The 9,669-nt window shown below is 45.9% G+C and overlaps 1 pseudogene; it reads left to right on the forward strand.

Annotated features, from left to right (window-relative positions):
- Positions 1–580: 580 nt before the first annotated feature.
- On the forward strand, positions 581–698 carry LOC124552312 (annotated as a pseudogene).
- Positions 699–9,669: the final 8,971 nt, after the last annotated feature.

Genomic DNA, 9,669 nt, shown 5'->3' on the forward strand with positions numbered 1-9,669 from the left:
TGCCCGAATATGAAGATTTTGGTACGTAAAGTCTCAATATTTTTAGTTTCTGAAGTATCAGACATACATACTGAAGGCTGTCTAGACCGTTCTCCATTTAGGTTGGCAAACGGCCGTATTCTGCGGCACCATGTAATAAGCTTCGCAGTTTCTCTCTCGAGACACTTGTATTCTTAATTCTCCCATGTGCGATGTGCTGGAGCGTAGGGTCGGCCCTAAGCTCTTTTTACGTGAAAATGGGAATGTGCCAGTGTATCTGCAACAGAGGGGCAAGTGATTTTTGTTTGATTAGTGTGATGACATGGTGTAGCATTTGCTCATGCGTATAACGCTTTTTAAGCAGCAGTGTTCGCGCCATCTCAGGCCCTGCTTGCTGTGGCGAAAGAACTTATGTAACAGTTATGTTATTGAGAGCATCATCACCATCGCCGTCGCTGTTATATTCAATATAAGGGCAATTGTGGCGTAAAGGCCACATTGCTTCTTAAATATCCACACGAACATTGGTTTGACAGTTAACTATGAATGTTAATATTCGTGAACGTTATGTAGATATAATGATATAAATAGTTACGTAGTGGGCAACGGCCTTGCCGCAGTGGATACACCGGTTCCCGTGAGATCACCGAAGTTAAGCGCTGTCGGGCGTGGTCGGCACTTGGATGAGTGACCATCCGGGCCGCCATGCGCTGTTGCTATTTTTCGGGGGTGCACTCAGCCTCGTGATGCCAATTGAGGACCTACTCGACCGAATAGTAGTGGCTTCGGTCAAGAATACCATCACAACGACCGGGAGAGCGGTGTGCTGACCCCACGCCCCTCCTATCCGCATCCATCACTGAGGATGTGAGATATGTGTCTTAGTAAAAAGTAAGTTAGGAGTAGGCTGTGACTGGATAATGAGATTCAAATGGCTCTAAGCACTACGGGACTTAACATCTGAGGTCATCAGTCCCCTAGAACTTAGAACTACTTCAACCTAACTAACCTAAGGACATCACACACATTCAGGATTCGAACCTGCGACCGTAGCAGCAGCGCGGTTCCGGACTGAAGCACCTAGAACCGCTAGACCACACTGGCAGGCGGATAATGAGAGACATGACGTTATTTCACGACATTCACTAAATCAGCGGGTCACACACTGATTATTAAATAACACCAACAGGCCTCTCCAAAACAGCGAAACACCTCTCTCCACGTCCCCGCCATTCTCGCCGACTATGGTCATTCAGAGTAGTGCAGAAACGCGATTCGTTGCCGAACAGACTGCGGCGCCTTTTCTCAGCACTCCATGCTTTCCGGTCACGTCATCACTCCATACACTGCCTTTTGTGCTGTGTTAACCACAGTCTACTCATGGAACATTAATTTCCTAGTCCGGTTGCTGCTAATCTCCGGCCACTGGTGCAGATAGCACAGGATGGCTGGAGCAGATGTGAAGGGGTTATGATGTGCTTGATGCACAGTATAGCAATCCTCCCTTGTGGTGGTCGACTGAAACCTTCACGATATGCCCATGTTCCTTTGCAGTCCAACATCGGGCTCCGGATGTCCACAGATCTGGATGCTGCACGATTAGACCAGCCGGCCAAATGGAGCCCCACAACGAGGGATCTTTCAAACTCTGCCAGGCTCTATAACACTATCCCACACGGACACACGACATCACCGCGTGTTTGACAGTGATCACGTAACATCTGTTTATGTTCATTATACATGTGAACATCAATAAAATCGACAAACTACAGGGACAGATTCCTGACTGGGACTGGAGGAAAAAAGGTCCTATGAACATTGTCCGGAAGTGTATGGTGTGCGTGCAAGACAACAAACCCTACCGGAGCACAGTTCAGAGCTGCATCGATCCACGGCACAACGGATGTTCAAAGTGACTAGGATAGTATTGGTTGTCATGCAGGATACAAAAAGTCGTACTTAAGCTTACACTATGTTGGCAGGCCCCTTGCCTGGAGCTGGTACTAGGCCTCTTCTCAATATCCTGTAGAATGTGGTTCTCCAGATCTGGTGTGCGCACAGTCCGCCACCATCCTGCACATTTTGAAAGGACTCATGATCGCACAAACGCCAAAAAAAGTGCTTGAAATGTTTCGTGACATGGTTGGTGTCCGTGAGGTTACTTGTTTTGGTACAGCCATGCTCCATCTCGACCGTTCCCATCTGCTTGGCCGTACCCAAACACCATCTCGGCTTGTTCCCGACATGGATACCGGACCATTCCACTGTTTAGAACATGCTGCGTGAATCACACAGCCTGCAACATGCAAGGAACACACGGCACTTAGTCAAAGCCACTATGATCCGTCAGCGCCATCTATCGTGGCAACAATGCATTTCCGGATACATGTTTATAGGACATTTTTTCCTCCGATTGTAATCAGGAATCTGGCCATGCAGCTTGTCTATTTTATTAATGTTCATTCTGTATAGCTTGCAACACGTGGTGCCAACACCAAACACGAACAGCACGAATGCACGCGGTCGCTATTCTACCTGTCACACTGATGTATACTTGTACGAAGTTATATTGACTTCTGGCCGTATCTTCCGGGGGCTTCACTTTTTGTGTCGTGCAGAATATTTTCTAGGAATTATTGTATTATTACTTTATAATGAAGCAGTATCTTGCTTCTTAAGTATTTAATTCCTTTACGAACATACATGATACTTGCATTATGTAGCCATTATTGATTCTACTTTATGAAACTGATATTGCGTTCAAATGTGACACACTGTGGACAAGTACCAGAAACTAGATTGTGCCGCGTACCTTCAGCGTCCCTGGCACTGATTTAGTGACAGTATCTGTCCTACGAATGTCTCTGCCCTGTTGCTGGGAAAGTGGAGGACATTGGCCGGTAAGAGGGAGCGTGAGCAGCGGGAGGTGCGGATATAGGGGCGTGCGCCGCAATTACAGTGAGAGGGACTAGCACTGTGAAGAGTTGGAGATCCGGTTTTACCTTGGATGTGTGAGCGCTCAGTTGGGCCGAACAAAGCTGGAAGGTGGCGGCCTAGCCTGTGGAGTGTTACTGGCGCCATCTCGCTGGTTGGAGTTTAACTGTCATCTTCTCGACCGCTAGAGGAAGCGAATCTGGTAGGAGAGCCGTCGCGTGCCTATCTTCTGGACTTTATGATGAGCCCTACTCTGTTACGGGCAGTAGTTTTGTGCTTAACACTGATGTGTGACCCACTGCATCCTGGCTCCTTTCGGATCTAGCTGGTATCTGTCGTTGTTTCACTGTTATCCTATTGCGAGCGATTTCGCTCGTTTCTCCTTTTCTACCAGGCTGCGTTTTGCCAATTTTCTGAACGCTACTCGTCATTTGTGTAAAACGTGGATTGTATTTTGGATTTTGATTCCTTTACCACGCTACTGGGTAGCGTGGCTTGGTTTACTACGAGCGTTGGAACTTAAAATAGCGGTAACTATTTATTCACAACCGGAACAAAAGAGTTGCATGTTTGCACCTGTTACTGTCCTTCAAAGTAGTCACCGGCGTTGTGTAGAACCCGTTGCTAGCGATGTTGAAGGCGTAGTATACCGTTAGCAGAGCCTGTTCTGTTGATGGTGCGAATGGAGTGGTCTACTGCCTGTCGAATCTCTGGAACCGTTCTGAAGCGAGCGCCACGAAGTGGTTCCTTCATCTTCGGAATCAAATCAAAATCACAAGGACTTAAGTCCGGGCAGTATGGTGGATGGTACAGTACTTCCCAGTCCCATCGACCGAAAAGAGCAGCCACAGCTTGCGCTGTATGTGCCCGCGCATTGTCGTGCAAAATGATGGGTGGGTTGCGCATAAAGTGTCGTCGCTTCTTTCGCGAAGCTGGTGGCAGGTGATGCTGCAAAAACGAACAGTAGTACGACTCAAGTCCTTGTGACTTTGATTTAATTCCGAAGATGAAGGAACCACCTCGTGGCATTCGCTTCAGAGCTGTTCCAGAGATTCGACAGGCAGCAGACCGCTCCATTCGCACCATCAACAGAACAGGCTCTGCTAGCGGTATACTACGCCTTCCAAATCGCTGGCAACGGGTTCTGCACGACGCTGGTGACTACTTTGAAGGACAGTAACAGGTGCAAGCATGTAACTCTTTTGTATCGGTTGTGAATAAATAGTTGCCGCTATTTTTGTTCCAACCATTGTAATACGCAAGCCCGCGCTTACTGTTAAAAATTAGTTGTAAGGTACTTGTCTGGCATATTAGCTGTTCAGAGATTGTATTTATTAGTTTTTATATTTCAGTAGAGTAGTGTTTAATTCTGATTATGACCGAGCGAGGTGGCGCAGTGGTTAGACACTGGACTCGTATTCGGGAGGACGACGGTTCAATCCCGCGTCCGGCCATCCTGATTTAGGTTTTCCGTGATTTCCCTAAATCGCTCTAGGCAAATGCCGGGATGGTTCCTTTGAAAGGGCACGGCCGACTTCCTTCCCCATCCTTCCCTAATCCGATGAGACCGATGACCTCGCTGTCTGGTCTTCTTCCGAAAACAACCCACAACCCAACCCAATTCTGCTTATGTCCCATACCGTACCTTGTCTATTGACTGCTTGAGTTGGTCTTGTGGCTTTCATCAGATCATATTTGGTCATGCAAATTCGTCGCGCAACTGTGGAACAGGCATCTATTTTTGTAAGGCAGCTGGTCGACTGAGTCTAATAAATCCCCATTACTTTTTTTGCCAAACTAGGCACCTGTGTAGTAAATATATTCTGATTTTTTTTCTTTTTTTGCCGTTTCTGTCCGCCGGGTTAGCTAATTGTTTCTGTATTTTTGAACGGCTACTGCCGGTGTTTGGTTGCCTGTAAACCCCCTGAGATTAAGTGTCTACCTTACTTTGGCTTTCTATATTTCAGCTGTATGTGATACCAGCCAGAGAGTTTTATGCTAAATAAAATAGATGTCGTGTGGGGCCACAATCTGGTGCAAGTACTTTAACTGAATGCCGCTTGGGTGACTTGCGTGTCCTTCAAACCAACGGCATCCGCTTTACCCGAACGGTCCCCCATCCAAGCACATCCAAGCACTAGATAGGACAGACGTTGTTTAATTTGGGTGATCGAGCAGGTGCCGGTGTTACCAACGTGGCAATGCCATTGGTTTATACTCCCTTAGGAATTACTGAAAATTATTCCTTCTAAATCCTGGTGAAGTAAATCGAAGCAACACCGTCTAGAGACAGCTTGGAGCACAAGTTTGGTTCGGCTGTTTGCGACATGCTCTATATTCTAGGCAGTTTGCTGTGGAGATCTCACAAACGTCACACATTGCACCAGGAGTTTTTGATTAGCCACTGCGTCGTAAGGCTCACTGTGTTTATAAGCCTGAGAGCCTGCATGCCTGCCCACGTCGCTTAAAATGATTATTAGTGGACATCTCGCATTCTTAATCAAATTTAGTATCAATCCTAAAGGACCTTCGCCCATTGTAAAACTTGCTTGTATGGCTGCCGACAGTCGATTTTGTTATGCAGTATCTCACTTAAATGATATTAAAATTTTTGTGTAGTGAAAGTTTGTTCAATTAAGGTTGGCCAGTGTTGTCGTAAGATGGTCTTCAGGGGTGAGACATCATGATGAAACCTGGTAATAAAATTGAATTACGTGAAAGGGCTCCGCCCTGGTACGCATTAAACATTGAGTCTTACGCCGTTTGCTACCCCGTCGGTGGTTCGAGTCCTCCCTAGGGCATGGGTGTGTGTGTTGTCCTTGGCGTAAGTTAGTTTAATTTAGATTAAGTAATCGGTGAGCTCAGGGACTGATGACCTTAGCAGTTTGGTCCCATAAGACCTTACCACCAATTAAAAAAAAAAAAAAAAAAGAAAGAAAATGCGGTTTGTAGTTGCTACGTGTAGTTATTTGCTTCATCAACCATAGTTCATTACCTGTAACTGTCTGTTAACTAGCGGTGCCATATAGCGGTTAATAATTCTTGCTGCAACAGCTCAGTACTTTAGATTATTTTGATAAGAAAAGGAAGGAGATTTTATTTTAGGTCCACCAACTTTCGGCGACTTTTTTTTTTAATTATCACCTTGCACACATGCACTTAAGAATTGTATTCAACTAATTGGAAAGTGTCAAATTTTTATAAGTATTTACAATTTTGTTAACAGCTTACGACTCCGCAACCAGTCCCTACCACCTCATAGATAGTGTTCAAAAACAAGCAAGAACAACAAAATACTCAAGAAAAGGTATGGCTCTGTGTTCAACAAGTTCCTAAATGTGCATCTGCTGTTGGAAATACGGGTTGTAATGGGTATAAGTCCAGATATTTTTATTTTTTGATTTAGAGCAGTGTACAGAACAACATTATATCAGTATTTCCTTCATTTGCAGACTAATAATTAAAGCTGTTAGGAATAGTATGTTTTTAGGTAGTATCACCAAGTACACGTGGCAAGACTGGGCCTTTAATGCTTATTTTTCCCTGGGCAATATGTCAAGTGTCGAAGTGCGGACGTGTGGAGTCAAAACGGATAGCCTATACTGACAGAAATAGATCACTTAGTGGTGCTGTTGCGACTGTGCAGAAAACATCAGGTAGTACATTACGTGACGTGTTTGTTGGAAGAATGTTTGATGCAGAGAAAAAGCAGACAAAACGCTGATGTGTGTACATATTAAGGTTCCACATATAAAAATATCTGCGCTCTATGTATGAGACCTGTGATAGCTCAGATCGGAGACGATGGTAGAGGTGTAGCTCGGCAGCACAACTGCAGTTCTTCAGTATGTCGTTCAGAAACTTAGTGAAAGCCCGTCACTTTCGACACAGCGTCTGCCACGAGCACCGGCAAAACAGGAAAGCCGTTCTGTGGGACAGGTGGCAGCGGCGGCGGTACGGCAACAGATGTGTCGAGCAGCGAGTGAGCAGCCTCAAGGGTGCTCGGGGCGCCTATGCGGGCTGGCCGCCTCTCGTGGCTGCGAACAATACCTGCTAACAACGCCGCGCCACGGGGCAGGCCGAGCTGCAAAAAAACCCAACGCCCAGCGCTGCCGCGGCAACTGGGTCTTCTCCTCCTTTAGCGTTTGTTTCACTTCAGGAGACAGCAAGTTAGCCAGACGAAAGAGACAGGCATCTGCTTTTTCGTATGAAAAATGCACTTATGCTACGATGAAGTTTTTGTTAAAGGCACTTTGTCACTAGGTTCCATTCCTGAAATGCCATTCGAGAGGGTATGCAAATTACCCAGTGGTAATATTCTATTCACAGGACTCATGATGCGGACAAGATGCGACAAACTCACTAAAGGGACAGCCTACGTTACAATTGTCCTCTGCTGGAATACTGCTGCGCGGTGTGGGATCCTTACCAGGTAGGACTGACGGAGGACATCGAGAAAGTGCGAACAACAGCGGCTTGTTTCGCGTTATCGCGCAATATGGGTGAGAGTGTCACTGATATGATACGCGAGTTGGAGTGGCAGTCACTGAAACAAAGGTGGTTTTCTTTGCGGCGAGATCTATTTACGAAATTTCAATCGCCAACTTTCTCTCCCGAATGCGAAAATACTTTTCTGACACCCACCTACGTAGGGAGAAATGACCATCATAATAAAATAAGAGAAATCAGAGGTCGAACGGAAAGATTTAGGTGTTCCTTTTTCCCACGCGCCGTTCGAGTGTGGAATGGAAGAGAAGTAGTATGAAAATGGTTCGATGAACCCTCTTCCAGGCACTGAAGTGTGAATTGCAGAGTACCCATGTAGACCTAGATCTAGATATAGACTCAAATGCTTTTCAGCCACTCATTTCTTCAGGTGTGGAAATACGCTAAAGTGAGAGTCTACCGAGTATAGTGACTACTACTTTTCCTTTAAGATTGTGTTATACATCGCGTGTCCGAATTTTAACGGAATTTTTTCGGTACTCATGTGGAGAACCGCACATCTTTTATTGTTCAGGGTCAATTGCCATTTGGCCGGCCGGGGTGGGGGAGCGGTTCTAGGCGATACAGTCTGGAACCGCGCGACCGCTACGGCCGCAGGTTCGAATCCTGCCTCGGGCATGGATGTGTGGATGTCCTTAGGTCAGTTATGTTTAAGTAGTTCTACGTTCTAGGGGACTGATGACCTCAGAAGTTAAGTCCCATAGTACTCAGAGCCATTTGAACCATTTTTTGAATTGCCATTTTTCGTAGCATCCGTATTTCTTGTCTAAACGATTTTGTAATACTTTCGATCTTCAGATGACTTTGATATATGGTAAACTGCAGTATAACGTGCAAACAGCCTAAGATGTGCTGCTCAGATTGGCCTTACATAGATTACGTAGATTAAGAACAGCAGAGTGCCTATAACCCCAGACATACCATCAGCTTTAGTAGATGACTACGAACAATGACATTTCTGACAAGATATCACGAATCATGTCGCATAGATGAAACCGTACTCCATACGCCTGCAATTTAATTAGAAGTTGCTTGTCATGAACGATGTCAAAATTCTTCGGCAAACTGAGAAATACGGAATCAAGTTCAGATCTTCTATCGATATCACTGGTTATTCATGTGAATAAAGGACCACTTGTGTTTCACAAGAACGAGATTTTCTCTATCCATACCGATTATCCATCAACAAATCGTTTTCTTCGGGGTATTTCACGATGCTGGAACGTACGAGGGGCGTTCAGTAAGTAATGCAACACTTTTTTCTGAAGATAGCTGTGTTTTGTTCAGAATTATAATATATCATATTGTTCCCCACGCTTTCAGCTACAAAATCCTATGTTTTGACATAATCTCCGTTCAAGTGCGACGACCTTACGCCCCGTTGCAGGGTACCACTCTTCTGGTAAACGCCGGAGCCAACGTCTTGCTGCATCATCCACGCACTGCTTCCCACAGAGTGCATCCTTCATTGGCCTAAACAGACGAAAGTCGGAAGGTACGAGATTCCGGCTCTAGGAAAGAGGAGGAGTGAAGTTTTCTGAGCTCCTCTCAGGTGCGCACATTTGTGTGAGGCCTTTCGTTGTCATGGAGAAGGGGAAGTTTGTTTGCCTTCTTGTGGCGAAAAACCCGCTGAAGTCATTTCTTCAGTTTCCTGAGGGTGGCACAATACACATCAAAGTTGATCGCTGCGCCACAAGGGAGGACATCAAACAGAACCTCTTCCGAGTTCCAGAAGACTCTCGCCATGACTTTACCGGCTTAGTGTGCGACTTTCTTCGGACGAGTTATTCCATGGATGGCCGTTCTGTTCCAATTCGAAATGATGAACCCATTTTTCATTACCTGGGGCGATGTTCGACAAAAAACTGTCACAATGAGCCTCGTAACGAGCAATCAGTTCCACAAAGATGGTCCTTCGTTGTTCTTTACGATCTTGTTAGGTTAGTGACAACCCAGCGGATACACATCTTTGAGCACCGCAACTGGTGGACGAGTGTGTCAGGACCACCGAAACAGACGTCCAGCTGTGCAGCGAGGTGTTTCACTGTGATCCGCCGATGATCTTGAATGAGAGTGCGCTCGTTCCAACTTTGCAGGAGTCACTCCTGTGTGCGGCCGCTCAGCACGTGGGAGATCAGACAAGTTTGCGCGGCCTTATTCAGACAATCGCAGACGTCTCGCTCAACGACTCATCATGCTTATGTTCACTGTCGGGATTCCGTAGACATTCTGCAAGCGCCTATGAATATC

Source organism: Schistocerca americana, chromosome 1, assembly GCF_021461395.2.
Source record: "Schistocerca americana isolate TAMUIC-IGC-003095 chromosome 1, iqSchAmer2.1, whole genome shotgun sequence".
Taxonomy (NCBI): Eukaryota; Metazoa; Arthropoda; class Insecta; order Orthoptera; family Acrididae; genus Schistocerca; species Schistocerca americana.